Here is a 15,039-nt window from a genome sequence, read left to right on the forward strand (position 1 = left end):
ATAGTGAGAGAGTATCAGAGCAAGCTGTGTGGAATTGGGAAAAGAAGGGGTCAGGGAAGCTGGTCTAAAACTACGGTACTTTTGCAGAAACTGAGGAACCCACTTGATGGGGGTGCAAAGAAATAATATGGGCAAAGGCCCAGAGGCAGGAAAACATTTCAAATACTCAAAATAGAACCTTGCTAGTCAGTATGCCTATGGTTCCAGCTGCTTTGGAGGATGAGGCAGGAGGATCATTTGAGCCTTTAAGTTGGAGACCAGTCTGGGCAACACAGCATGACTCTGTATCAAAACAAATGAACAAGCAAACAAATAAAAATAAATAAATAAATTCAGGATGATCCCAGAATAGTATGTGAGAAGGAAAAATGGTTCTGATGAGACTGGGGAGGACCTTGTGGGCAGTATCAAGGGTCTGGAATTTTGTTTTTTCACTCCTGGTTATGGGGATACATTGAAGGAATTATTGAGGAGAACTGGCCTGATAAAATCTACCTCTACCCTTTAGCTACTTCCCCTCCACCCCAGTACCGGTGATTGAAGCCAGGGCCTTGTGCATGCTAGGTAAGTGCTCTACACTGAGCTACATCCCCAGCCTCAAAACTACCCTTTAAAGGTAGATTGAAAAAAAAAAAAGATTTCACCTGAGCTCTTGTGAAGAAAATGAACTGGAGCCAGACAGACCTGAAGAGGAAAGGGAGAGGAAAGAACAGGGAGACGGTGGTCAAAAGGTACGAAGTTACCAGGAAATCAGCAGAGTTCTAATTGCACAGCAAGGTGACGAGTTAGCAATTTGGAGAATAGTTCATCAGTTTCTGGCATGAAATGTATTATATATTCCAAAATAACTAAAAGAAAGCTTTTTGAAGGCTCTTACCACCAAGAAATGACAAACGTATGAAGCAATGAATATTGTTAATTACCCTCATTTGTTCATGACATAACTTACACATGGGTAGAATCTTCCAATTGTATTCCATGAATATATATAATCATTATGTGTCAATAAAAACAATTTTTAAAAATTGGAAGCAATAATGAGTAAGGCCATCATATTGTGATCCAGTTACTTGGATTCAAGATCCAGTTCTGCCACCTAATAACTGTGTAATCATGGGCAAGTCACTTATACTCTCTATGCATTGGTTTGGTTTCACCATTTCCAAAGTAGAAACAGTAGTAGTACTCATTTGGTTCAGTTTTTATGAGACTTGAAAGATATGATTTAAATGCATTTTTATTCACGGTGTAAACCTGACACCTAGTAAATACCCCATAAATGTTGGCTGATTCATGGTTTATTGTTATGCTGTTGTTATCATTATTGTCTGTAAGAGGAGGTAGCTGTGGGTATTTTAGAAAGCAAATAAGAACCTCATCTTTCCCTTATGAGTTTGGAACCAAATGAGGAATAAGACACAGATGATAACAGATGATCATCTATTATATTTTATTGATACCTACTGTGTGCTATGAACAAAAGCAGATGAAAAACCTTGCATAGCTTATATTTTAACATGAGTAAAGAGGGAAAGGGATAAACATTTAAACAGAAATAAATGCTTCTGTTTAAATGTTTAGATAAATGTCACTCTAGTCCATTTTCCTCACAAGAGCCTGGGCAGATTTCTTTTCCTTTTTTTTTTTTTTTTTGTAATCTGCCTTTACAAAGTAGATTTTATCAGGTCAGTTCTCTGTGGTAATCCCTTTGATGTATCCCCCATGAGCCTAAGGGGGAAACAACATTTAAACAAAAATAAATGTTTAAATTAGTAAGTTATGTGGTACTTTAGAACACGGCTTTCATCTGCAGGCAAGACAATTTTCCTATTTCCCCCAATGAAATCAGTCACAGCCCATTATAAACCCCCACAATCCCTATTGCTTTAGGGGTAGATGTTCCTATAATTAACCCTATAGCAGAAGGAAAACCAGACCTGGTTGTCTTTTACTAAATCAACTTTCAACAAAATTAACCCTTTTAAAGTGTACAGATAGATTTATTTATTTATTTATTTATTTTAGTTGTAGTTGGACACAATACCTTTATTTTGTTTATTTGTATGTGGTGCTGAGGATGGAACCCAGTGCCTCATGCATGCAAGGCAAGTGTTCTACCACTGAGCCCCAGCCCCAGCCCCAGCCCCAGACAGATGAGTTTTGACAAGCTAATGCATCTGTGTGTCCACTACCACAATCAACACATGTAGAATATTTCTATTACTTCAGAAAGTTTCCTCATAATCTTTTTTGCTAAAAATCTCACTCCCCCACATACATAGGCAGCAGTGACAGATTAGTTTTGCCTCTTCTAGAATTTCTCATAACTGTAATTGTACAGTGTATACCCTTTCCTGTCTCATTACTATTACCATATTTTTAGGATAGATCCATGCTGTTTGTGCATTGGTTTTTCACATGGTATTACTGAGTAGTATTTCATTGTATGCGTACGATAGTACCCATTCACAGGAGTAAATTTCAGTTGTTTCCCATTTGGAGTTATTATGAATAAAGTTGCCAGTGTGAAAGTCTCTGTGGACATGTTATTATTCTTGGGTGAATTACTAGGAGTGGAATTACTAGGTCATAGTATAAGCACATTCTTTACTTTATCAGAAACTGATGAACTATTATCCAAATTGCTCATATCATATTTTGTGTCCCCATCAGCATTTCAAGGAGACACTCCCCACACTTGTTAACTTTTTTGGGAGGGTAGGGTACTAGGGATTGAACTCAAATGCACTTGGCCACAAACCACATTCCCAGCCCTACTTTTGTGTTTTATTTAAAGACAGTGTCTCACTGAGTTTCTTAGCACCTCGCTTTTGATGAGGCTATCTTTGGACTGGTGATCCTCCTGTCTCAGCCTCCCCAGCTGAAGATTACAGTTATGCCGCCCCCATGCCCAGCAGTTGTCAACTTTTGATTCTGTTTGTCTTTTTAATTTTAGCCATTATAGTGGGTATATAGTTTTCATTGTGCTTTAATTTGCATTTCTGGTGACTAATGATATTGAGCATCTTTTTGTGTACTTTTTACCATTACCATGTCAGTTGAAATATTTTAATAGATACTTTATCAGATCCACGGGAAATACAGTCCCAGAGTTACTACAAGGCAGGTAAATACAGACTGTTAAATATTTAATAGTATCATTTGTGCATTTATAGCTTGGTTTTGAAACTAGCAGCCTCACTTTCTATCTTCCTATCTGTCTGGGTGAGGTGTGTAATTCCACTATTTTTGTCCTTAATTTCATCGGCTTCCTTTTATTCAATGAATGCAATTCTTTCATTCTGCTCCTTTCTAGATTGAAGGCCAATTTGGTTTTTGTTCAGAATTTGATCATTCCATCCATTACTTGTTGATTTAATGATGTAATTCAAGTTTATTTTCTCATTTTCTGCTGAGAGGGTTGAAGTTCACTCTTCTCCAAAACGATGATATCTGACTTATCAGCTTATTTGCTTCTGTGGCCAAAAGACCTGACAAGAACAATTAGAGGAGGAAAAATTTATTTTGGGGCTTGTAGTTTCAGAGGTGTCCTTAGACAGCAAACTCCTTTCTTTGGGGTCTGAGGTAAGGCAGAATATCATGGCAGAAGCGTTTGGTGGAGGAAAGTGGACCAGGACATGGCATCAGGAAGCAGAGACCTCTCTTCACCACAGACAAAATATAAAACCCCAAAGCCCCAATGACCCACTTCCTTTAGCCATACCCTAACCTATCTACAGTTACCACCCAGTTAATCCCTACCAGGGGATTAATGCACTGTTTATAATGGGTAAAACTCTCATAACCCAATCATTTTACCTCTAAGATTTCTTGCATTGTCTCACACATGGGCTTTTGGGGGACACCTCAGAGCTAAACCATAACAATATCCTTCTTCACATTAGCAGTCTTAGACATTATTTGCTGAGGAGTGATCTGTCACAATTTGGTGACCGTGTCTTTTCAGACAATATTCATATTGGCTTCCATGATCCTGCCCAATGCAGACACCATGATTTTTTTCCTGCTGAGAAGTAAACCCATTTTCTTTGAGAAAGCACTCTATGGCATGAGTATCAAAGAAGAGATTCCTTTTCCCAAGAAGAGATGAGATCTCTCCTTTTGTGCCCCAGCTGCAGGAAACCAGCAGACAGGCTTACTCCTAACAAGTAGGGAAGGGATAGGAGCAGTCGGACTCAGGGTAGCAGCCTGTGCAGACTTTCTTGTCAGTATTCCCTAAAGACTACAGTAGAAGAGCTATTACATAGCATTTACATTGTACCAGGCATTATACATAATCTAGAGATAATTTAAAGTATATGGAAGGATGTGCATGGATTATATGCAAATATGATGCCATTTTGTATAGGGCACTTAAGCATCTACAAGTTTTGGTAGCCACAAGAGGTTCTAAAATCCAATCTCTTGCTGAGCATGGTGGCATATGCCTATAATCTCAGAGGCTCCAGAGGCTGAGACTGGAGGATTGCAAGTTCAAAAGCAGCCTCGGCAACTTAGGAGGCCCTAAGCAATTTAGCAAGACCCTGTCTCAAAATAAAACATAAAAATGCCTGGAATTGTGGCTCAGTGGTAAAGCAGCCCTGTGTTTAATTCCCTTTACCAAAAACAAGCAAACAAACAAACAAAAAAATCTCTCATGAATACTGAGGGATGATTAAACCTATAGGGTTTTGATATTCTACAAATTCAGGCATCTTGAGCATGAAGTTTCTGTATTTCCTGGTGTCTGGGAGCCAATCTCCCACAGATGCTGGGTTAGTACTTCAGTGCTATCTCTGGTTTCAGGCATCCACTGGGTCTTGGAACACATCCTCTATGGATAAGGGGGGACTACCAGACTGGAATGTATGAACAGAGCTTTCTGATAGGAGAGTAGTGACATTTGGTAGAGGAGCACAGTGAGCCCAAGTAGCCTTGCCTGCACTCTCCCTCACTTATCTCCTAGAAGAACTCCCATTGATTCAGCTCAGTAGGAAGCTGCAAGACAAGGGAGCCCTCCCAAGGCACAGAGCAATACGGGGCAAGAGCGTATCTATAGAAGCAGACAGAAGATAGACAGCACAGAAGGCATTTCCACTCTCAGGATCTATTAATCAGAGTCCCTGCCCATCCCTGTGGTCAGAATGTAAAGGGCACTTGTGACTAACCAGATCCAAAAGAAATGGGAGAGAGGCGATTCCCCAAGAAAGTGGTACTTGCAGACAAATACAATATATTCACTCAGAACCAAACCAAAATTCAACAAAAGAAAATCTAGAGTCAGGCACACCCTTGTCATCCCAGCAGCTTGGGAGGCAGAGGCGGGAGGATCACAGGTTCAAAGTGAGCCTGGGGATTTGGCTCAGTGATTAAGCACCCCTGGGTTCAATCTCCAGCACCACACACACACACACACACACACACACACACACACACACACACAAATGTCTAATCTTGCCAGGTGTGGTGGTGAATGCCTATAATCTCAGAGATTCAGGAGGCTGAGGCATTAGGATTGCAAGTTCAAGGCCTGCCTTAGCAACTTAGTGAGACTCTTAGCAATTTAATAAGACCCCTTAGCAATTTTATTTTTTGTTCTCAAAATATCTAAAAAGGACTGGCGATATGGCTCAGTGGTAAAGCACCCCAGTATCAAAAGAAAAGTCTAATCTTGTCCATTTTGATATCAAAACTTCAATCTAGATTTTGCTTCTCAGTATGATGGACTTGGATGCAAACAGATAAGCCCTCCTGCAAAAGACATCTATAAAACCTGAACATAATCCAAAAAGCAACTACCTGGATATACAAGAGAAGAAACAGAATTTGACAGACCTAGTGAGAGGTACAGATAAACTCCCATTTCTGTGGCTTTTTGCCTGGGGTTATGTGCGGTCCATGTAGCATGAAGAGCATTATTAATGGCATGTGTGGAAAAACCCACAAGTTTTCTAGCCTGGGGAATAAAAATAAAATAAAATAAAACCAGTGAGGAAGAAAAGTGAAGCCAGGATATCATGAATGCTGGGGAGAGTGGGAAGTTTCCAGAAAGGAGAAATGCAGAAATGGCTATTCAAGCAGTCTACTCATATCTCTGACAGACCCCTGGGCACAGGTATATGAGAAAGGTTTAAAGCAGCTCATCTAAAAAATATATATAAAATATAATCTGAAACCAAAGCTACCATTCATGAAAAAGTTTTCATACTGTTCCTTCTTGCTTTCAAAGGTGGGGGAAACCTCATTGGAGAAAAATAACAGAATCCAGAATCTCTACAATTTAACATGCTAATGTTGGTGACCAATCCAAACTTTCCTGTCAGATGAAGAATCAAGACAGTGGAACTCATTCTCAAGAAAAAAGAAAATCAGTTAAGGATATTAGGAACCCAAGTTAGAACTCACAGGCAGGATTTCAAACTGGATAGTACAATTATTGTCAATTTCAAAACAAGAAACCTGTTTTCAACAATAAAAACCTCAGCAGACAAACAGGGAATCTCATCAAAAACATAGAAAAAATTTTTTAACAAACTAAATGGGAATTTTGGAATAAAAATACAATTTCTGAAATAAAAATTTCACATGATAGACCACAAATGAACACAACAGAGGAAGATTAAATTAAATGCAAGTTAAGTCAATAAAAATTTTCAATGATGGATAATACAAAAAAAATTAAGCTTTGAGCAGAAACTTCAGAACTTATTACAGGATTTCAAATGAGCCAACATTTATGCAATTTATGGAATTCAGAAGAAGAAGAAGACAATGAGTAGAAGAAAAGTTAAAATAAAGGCCAAATTTTTCCAAACTTTGGTTGAAGATAGAACTTTGCAGATACAAAATGATAAGCAAACACTAACACAAAAAGATATATCAGATGCATATTGTTGAAAAAAGTATTTATTTATTTATTTGGACTGGATATTGAACCCAGGGTTTCTTTACTGCTGAGCCATATTCCCAATAATTTTTACTTAATATTTTGAGACATGGTCTCACTAAGTTGCTAAGGGCCTTGCTAAGTTACTGAGGCTGGCTTTGAGCTTTTGATCCACTTGCCTCAGCCTCACAAGATCCTGGGATTATAGGTGTGCAACACCACACCTGGCTGAAAAAAAAATTTTTTTAAAGAGTATTTTGAAAGCACCAAGGAGGAAATTAACTGCTGACTTCTCATTAGAAACTATGGAGATCAGGGGAAAATGGATGAACCTCTTTAAAGGGTTGAAAGACAAAATTTTCAACACTGAATCCAATGTGACAGCAGTAGTTGCTGATGTCCAGAGATGAGCAGAAAGGAACAACTACAAATGGACAGGAGGAAACATTTTTAGAATGAATCATTCTATATCTTAATTGTGATTAAGATTTTAAGTTTGTATATAATTAATGAAATTCATTAGACCAAGTTCCTTTTTAAATTTTTTTCAGTTGTATATGGACACAATTCCTTTATTTTTAAAATTTATTTTTATATGCCTCACATGTGCTAGGAGAGTGCTCTACCACTGAGCCACAACCCCAGCCCCCAAGTTCTTAAAATGGATGTTTTATATGTAAATAATTTTTTATGTTACAATCTACAGAAGAATGGAAAACAAAATAAACCTGCAACAGATCATTCAGTTAAAAGCTTTCTCTCCTCCCTCAGCATTTTGATTCAGTCTATGAAACCTGCATTGAAGATAGGAAAATAGTCTCTCTCTCTCTCTCTCTCTCTCTCTCTCTCTCTCTCTCTCTCTCTCTCTCTCTCCACACACACACACACACACACACACACACACACACTCACCTCCCTCCCTCTACTGGAGATCAAACTAAGAACCTTGTACATGCTAGGCAAATATGCTCTACCTCTAAACTGCCTCCCCAGCTGCCCCCTGCCCTTTTTTTTTTCCCCAATACTGGGGATTAAACTCAGGGGCACTCAACCACTGAGTCACATCCCCAGCCCTATTTTGTATTTTATTTAGAGACAGGGTCTCACTGAGTTGCTTAGCACCTCACTTTTGCTGAGGCTGGCTTTGAACTCATGATCCTCTTGTCTCAGCGTCCCGAGACACTGGGATTACAGGAATGTACCAATGCACCCGACCCTCAGCTCTTTCTTAAATTTTATTTTGAGACAGGATCTCACTAAGTTGCCCTGGCTCATCTCAAACTTGTGATTTTCCTGCCTTGGTCTCCCCAGCATCTGGGATGATCAGTGTGTGCCACCATGCCTGGTCAATGGTTTCTTTATTATATCTGGCAGCCATGTACAACAGAGCCATGAGCCTCTACCATGCCCTACTGCCATGATGTTCTGCCTTATCTTGGGCCTTGAACAATGTAGTTGTCCCACAGTGGACTAAAAACTCTGAAACTGTGGTTCAAAATATTTTTTTTCCTCTAAGCTATTCTTATCAAGTATTTTGGTCACAGGGATGAAAACCTTATTAACACAATCATACTTTAAATCACAAAGAAAACCTCGGTAAATTGCAAAATAGTAGATATAGCATAGGCAACATTCTCTGATCCCTCTGCAATAAGATGATAAATTAACTTTTAAAATCAGATAAAAATTCTCTTCCACCTGAAAGTTTAAAAAATTATATTAAGTGATTTTTTAAAACTTTTTCCTTTCTTTTTTTTTTTTTTCAGTACTGGGGATCAAACATAGAGCCTTGGGCATGCTAGACAAGTAATTTACCACTAAGCTACATTCCTGGTCCTTGAATTTTAATTTTTTAGAAGTCCCTTAACACCTAGATCGAAAATTAATATTAACTGGGCATGGTGGCACATGCCTGTAACCCCACCTTGGGAGGCTGAGGCAGGAGGATTGTGAGTTCAAAAGCCAGCCTCAGCAGTTTAGTGAGGAACTGAGCAATTCAATGAGACCCTGTCTCTAAATAAAATATTACAAAAGGCTGGGGATGTGCTTCAGTGGTTAATTGCCCCTGGGTTCAAACCCTGGTACCAAACAAACAAACAAACAAAACCCCCCCTAAATCATAGCATTTCTAAAAATGACAATAACAAAAACAGTAAACATCCTGCAAAATCATAATCTATGAGACAGTACTAAAATAACACTCAGTGGAAAGTTCATAGGTTTAAATATTTAAATAAGAAAAAATCAATCAAGCAAGCATCTACCGTAAAAAAGGAACAAGAAAACAAACTGAAGGAGAGTAGAAAGACTAAGTTAATGAAAACAAAAACAGAAATTTCTAGCTTGAGTTAGAAAAAAAAATAAGGAAGTAAGTAAGCTGGATATTTGAGTACAAAACAAGGAAATAGAAAAGTACTAGCTAACCTAATGATAAAGTAAAAAAAGTAGAAAATGCAAATATATAAAATAAAAAAAACAGAATAAAATAACCACAAGTTATATTAGATTAAAATAATCATGGGCTGGGGATATAGTTCAGTTGGTAGAGTACTTCCTCACATGCTTAAGGGCCTGGATTCAATCCCCAACACCACACACAAAAAAAATCATAATAAATGTTTTGCTTAACTTCATTAAAGTAAATTTGAGAACTTGGATGAAACAGATAATTTTCTTAGAAAATATAACATCAAAATTCACCTCCAGAAAAGAAAGAAAAACAAAACAGACTTATTTTCATACATAAAAAGAGAAAAAGTTGTCTGAGTCCCCTGAGATATGTCCATCTGGTTTCACAGGGAAATTCTAAGAAATCTTTAAAAGGCAGGTAGTATGCAATTCTGTTTAAATTGTTCCAAAGCTTAGAAAAGAGGGCTAGCTCTGGAATTATTTTCTGAAATATAACATTGATTTCCAAACCTGAGATGGTATACTTTAACAAAGAAAATTACAAATCAATCTTATTTATTAATGCAAAAATCATTTTTAAAAAACTCAAAAAATTAAATGTGAACTATTTGTGGATGCTTTTGTGGTCGATGTTTATAAAATGCAGCCTGATATAAAATTTTGATTCTGGACCAGTTACCTTAAGTGAACCTTGGGCCCTGGGTCCAGACATAATTCATGGTCACATTTCTCTACCAAGTGAGTGACCTACCACCAAGCCCTTAATGAAACTGCTCAGGGAGTGCATTCCCTTATAGATTGGTTCTTCACCAGGCATCACAAAGCCCCTCGCTCCTCCCATTGCCTCTTCTCCGCAGGTATCAGATAACTCAAGATAGTTCTGGCATCTTCTCACAAAACTAGGTGACTTCTAGTCCTCATTCATCGGTTTTCTTCTCTGACAGCCTATTTCGACAAACTAAATTTCCAATTTTCTATCATAGGTGATTTTTGCTTTCTGTTACTATACCATCATGCCTGAGATAATCACTTGGGGTTTATTTTGGCTTACAGTTTGGGAGGTTTCAGACCAAGATTGATTGGCCCCATTGTTTGGGGACCTGTGTTAAAGAAGCACATCACAGCTGGAATAAAACCATTCACTTCATCATGAACTAGGGAGCAAAAAGAGAAAGAGGAGGTGGGCTGGAGACTGACAATTTCCTTCAAGGGCACAGATCCACACTATAACAAACATCCTGTGAAACCATTCCAAGGTAACATATTTGTATTTTAATTGAGAGTTCCCTTAGTTTTTTTGGGGGGGCGGGGGAGGATTACCAGGGATTGAACTCAGGGGCACTCAACCACTAAACCACATCCCCAACCCTATTTTTGTATTTTATAAGAGACAGGATCTCACTGAATTGCTTAGCACTCGCTTTTGCTAAGGCCGGCTTTGAACTCGGGATCATCTTGCCTCAGCCTCCAGAGCTGCTGGTATTACAGGCGTAGGCCACTGTTCCTGGCGTAGTTTGGCTTTCAACTCTATTAAATGATTCAGATGTTTGGGGTATTATGACCTAATAAAAGGGAGGACATTTAAGGGGTTAGTAAGCATTTGATGTCTCTTGAATTACACAAGCATAAGTGACTTCTCCAACTTTAACAGGCAATCTAGCCTGTCAACACTGGGACTCAGATCCATTCAGTCTCTGGCCTTTCTGCCACTAGTTAGTTGTGCTATTTGTAAGATCAGCATATTCTTAGAAGCACCTCATCTGAATCGTGACTACCAGGTTCCCAGATCATACTTGCCCATCCAGTATTTCAAGGATTTCTCCCCCTTTCAGCTATACCTGATTGAGCAAGCACTTGTGATCCTTAGTCTCAGTGCTAGGAATTACTGTGTACCCCCCAGCCCTCTCACTGCCCTACACCTCTGTATAAGGTGTCCCATGGGTGATAAATGGAACCCAGAAGGTACAGCAGACAATCACTGCTTTGGAGAAACTTCCTCAAGCAGTTCTGTTTCAGGCTACTTTTGTTCTCGGGCTGGGTCTTAGCTTCATGAAAGTCCTGTCATTCCTGACCTCTGAGTACCTGACCACTGAATTCTCAGGCACCTGGTCAGCTCCTCCAGATAGTCTCAGAGTTCTGTCTTCCAGGGACAAGTATGGAAAGTGTTTGGATGCTCACCACCAGAGGATATTTGGATTTTTCACTGGTTGATTACAAATTATCTTATTCATCTTCCCTCTCACCAGGTCTGTGGCCTGTTATAATATAGCTCAGAGGCAAAGGGTAACTTGCATTAAAAGCAGGAAGGGGTAATTGGAAGGGCATAATTTCCTGGGGAAATTTCAGAGGAAAAAAATTGCTTTAAAGATAGAAACAAAGTAGGAAGCAAGGAATTGGGAGATTTTGTTATACAGCTGACTCTGACCTCTCCCTAGAAGCCAGCTTCACCAGGATTAAAGGAGAGAGGGTGTGATCTCAATCACTTCAGATGGCTCACAGAGGGCATGCTCAGACCTGCATGGCTTCCCTTGCCTGGGCTTGGCAGGTCACAGCAGTTACTGCTACTTGGACAGAAGGAGAGAGGCATACAAAATTTAAAGAAACAGGAGATGATCCTAGAAGTTCAATTTTTCAAAATATGAGCTAGGCATAAACTAGAGTTATAATATGATAGAAATATCTAGGGCTATGCTGGAGGCATATTTCATTTTTAAAACAACAGGAGACTTGCTTTGTTTCTGAGTTCTATATAGTCAAGGCTCAAATCACTTTTGTAACGAAATCCAAAGATACCTTAAGGTTGGACCTTAAGGTATATGCTCTACTTGTCCACATCTCATCAATACATTGATTGTTTATCAGAATTTAAGTCATAAGAACAAATATGACTAAAATGGATTTCATGCCATTGGAACATTGCAGGTCTGATTCACAAACATAAGGGTTTTCTGAGGGATAAAACTTATCTCCATAGAAATGTTTATGAAGAGTTGGCATCCTTGGCCTGATTTGTGAATGATTCTTCATCTTAACAAAACGCTGATGTTGAGGCTCCCGACTCTGATGGGCATGAGAGCCTGCCCTCTGGAGTCGGGCAGAAGCAGAGGTTCCAAACCATGACAAAGTCAGTTGCAGAGGTCAAGGCATGTCAGATGATACAGCCTGTGGGGGTGAGGGAGCCCTCAAAGGCAGATCTCATGCCCCTAAGATAGAATCAGAAGCCTCAGCAGGCTCCTAGGAGACTGGTGAAATTAAAGGGACTGAGATGTGGAATCAAAGGGACTGAGGGCCAAGTACAGTGACAAACACTGTAATCCCAGGAACTAAATAAGCTAAGGCAGGTCACAGTTCAAGGGACAGGTAAGTTCAAGGACAGCCCCCAGCAGCTTAGTGAGACCCTTTCTCAAAATAAAAAATAAAATGGGCTGGGGATGTAGCTCAGTGTTTGAGTGCCCCTGAGTTCAATCCACTGTACCATAGGATCCAGGGACTTTGTGTGGAAGTGGAACAGGTAAAGTCCACTGAGAGTATAAGGTAGACAGTAAGGCCACCAAAGCCAACTGCAGAAGTGTTAGTCTCTGCATGGCTACCTACTTCTCATTCTTCTGAACCAGGAGGGCACTGATTTTGCCACAGTGTCTACACATTTCCTCTAGGACCCATGAGAAAATCTCATTTTTTAAAGCCAATACTGATGTTTCATTCCCCTGGGCAGTGATTTATCTAGGGGTATCCCTATGGCCAAGTCTGTCCATGGGGAAGGAAAGTGAACTCTAAGAAACATTTTCTTATTCGTAAAAAGTGAAGGAATAATTTTTTTTTCCTTTTTTTTCCCTACCAGTGTTGCCATATCTGGATGTGAAGTTTGGACCTACAACAAACACTATCTTGTATAGATGAGGAAAAATTCATTTGCCATGAGGCTGAAAGAGAAGAAAGACGGAAAGTATAGGGCCCCTGATGGTCATGCAGAGCTACTGAATAGACAAACCCAAGGCTATCCTCTTCTTGGTAGGTGGGGAGCAGACTCCCTAATTGTTTTAGACGGTTAGATTGAGGATTTCTCTTACTTAAATCCAAAACCATCATAAACTGATGCATAAAGATAGGAAAGGGAAAGGAAGGAAGGGAGGAAGGAGGGAGGAAGGGAGAAAGGGAGGAGGCATCTTTGCAGAAACATTTGTAATACAGGTAATAGTCCAAACTTCTTTTTTTAAAATATTTTTTAGTTGTAGTTGGACATAATATCTTTATTTATTTTTATGTGGTTCTGAGGATCGAACCCAGTGCCTAGCAGATACTAGGCGAGCACTCTACCGCTGAGCCACAACCCCAGCCCCGCAACTTCTTACATAGATGTTTTAGTCCATTATCATGGGAAATGTAAGCCTGATATTCACTGAACTTTTTTTTACCTCTTTCAGCGATGTCTCCTATAGAATCAAGCATAAATAAGCATGAATAGGATAAATACCTTCTCAGAAGATTTTTCCTTGTCAATCAATCAATAGCTCTCTATTGGTCAAATAGTCAACATACAGGCTGCAAGGCAACAGCAAAACAAGAATTATTCCCTCTGAAAAGATGTTTTTCCCGTTGTTTTCAGCACCAATACACAGAAAGAATCAAGGAACTTCAAGGTTCACAGGGCTCTCATAGTTTATTTAAAGGTTTTCTGTCTATTTCTCACATCCTGAAACCCAAGCAGGGAAATTGTTTTAGCATCTTACAAGTCCTAGAGGGTGGGAGTGTAGCCCAGTGCTAAAGCACATGCTTAGAGTGAATAAGGCCCCAACTTCAATTCCCAGCACCACAAACATATCAGTAAACAAATAAATTAATAAAGTAACAAATAAAACCTTACAGTCCAGAAAAATAGAAGGCATCTTGAAATTACCATTCCAACTGTCCACTTATGTGGATCAATTCCACAAGATCATCTAACTTAGAACCAGAACCTAGGTCTTTTTTTTTTAATTTGTTCTTTTTAGTTACACATGACAGTAAAATGTATTTTGACATATTAGACACATATAGAGTATAACTTCTTATGGTTTTACATGATGTAGAATATACTGTTCATGTATTCATATATGAAAACTGGAAACTTATGTCTGATTCATTCTACTGTCTTTCCTATTCCATCCCCCTCCCTTCCCTTCATTTCCCTTTGTCTAAACCAAGGAACTTCTGTTCTACCCCCTCCCCTACCTTATTGTATTTTAGCATTCCACATTTCAGAGAGAACATTTGGCCTTTGTTTGGGGGGATTGGCTTATTTCACTTAGCATGATAGTCTCCAGTTCCATCAATTTACCTGCAAATGCCATAATTTCATTCTTCTTTAAGGCTGAGTAATATTACATTGTGTATATATATCACCTTTTTTATCCATTAATCCGTTGAAGGGCATTTAGGTTAATTCCATAGGTTAGCTATTGTAAATTGAGCTGCTATAAACATTGATGTAGCTGTATCACTATAGTGTGCTGATTTCAAGTCCTTTGGGTATGTGCTGAGGAGTGGGATAACTGGGTCAAATAGTGGTTCCATTCCAAGGTTTCTGAGGAATCTCTACACTGCTTTCCAGAGTGGTTGCACCAATATGCAGTCCCGTCAACAAAGGATGAGTATACCTTTCCCCCGTACATCCTCACCAACATTTATTGTTACATATATTCTTCTTTTCCTATTTTTATGCCTTTAATTTCTTTTGTCTGTCTAATTGCTCTGGCCAGTGTTTC

General features: G+C 39.0%; 1 pseudogene; it reads right to left on the reverse strand.

The window, feature by feature from the left end:
- Nucleotides 1-3,084: 3,084 nt before the first annotated feature.
- Nucleotides 3,085-15,039, reverse strand: part of LOC113177136 (mitochondrial calcium uniporter regulator 1 pseudogene) — a 57,573-nt pseudogene continuing 45,618 nt past the window's right edge.

The sequence above is a fragment of the Urocitellus parryii genome, chromosome 9 (genome assembly GCF_045843805.1).
Source record: "Urocitellus parryii isolate mUroPar1 chromosome 9, mUroPar1.hap1, whole genome shotgun sequence".
Classification (NCBI taxonomy): domain Eukaryota; kingdom Metazoa; phylum Chordata; class Mammalia; order Rodentia; family Sciuridae; genus Urocitellus; species Urocitellus parryii.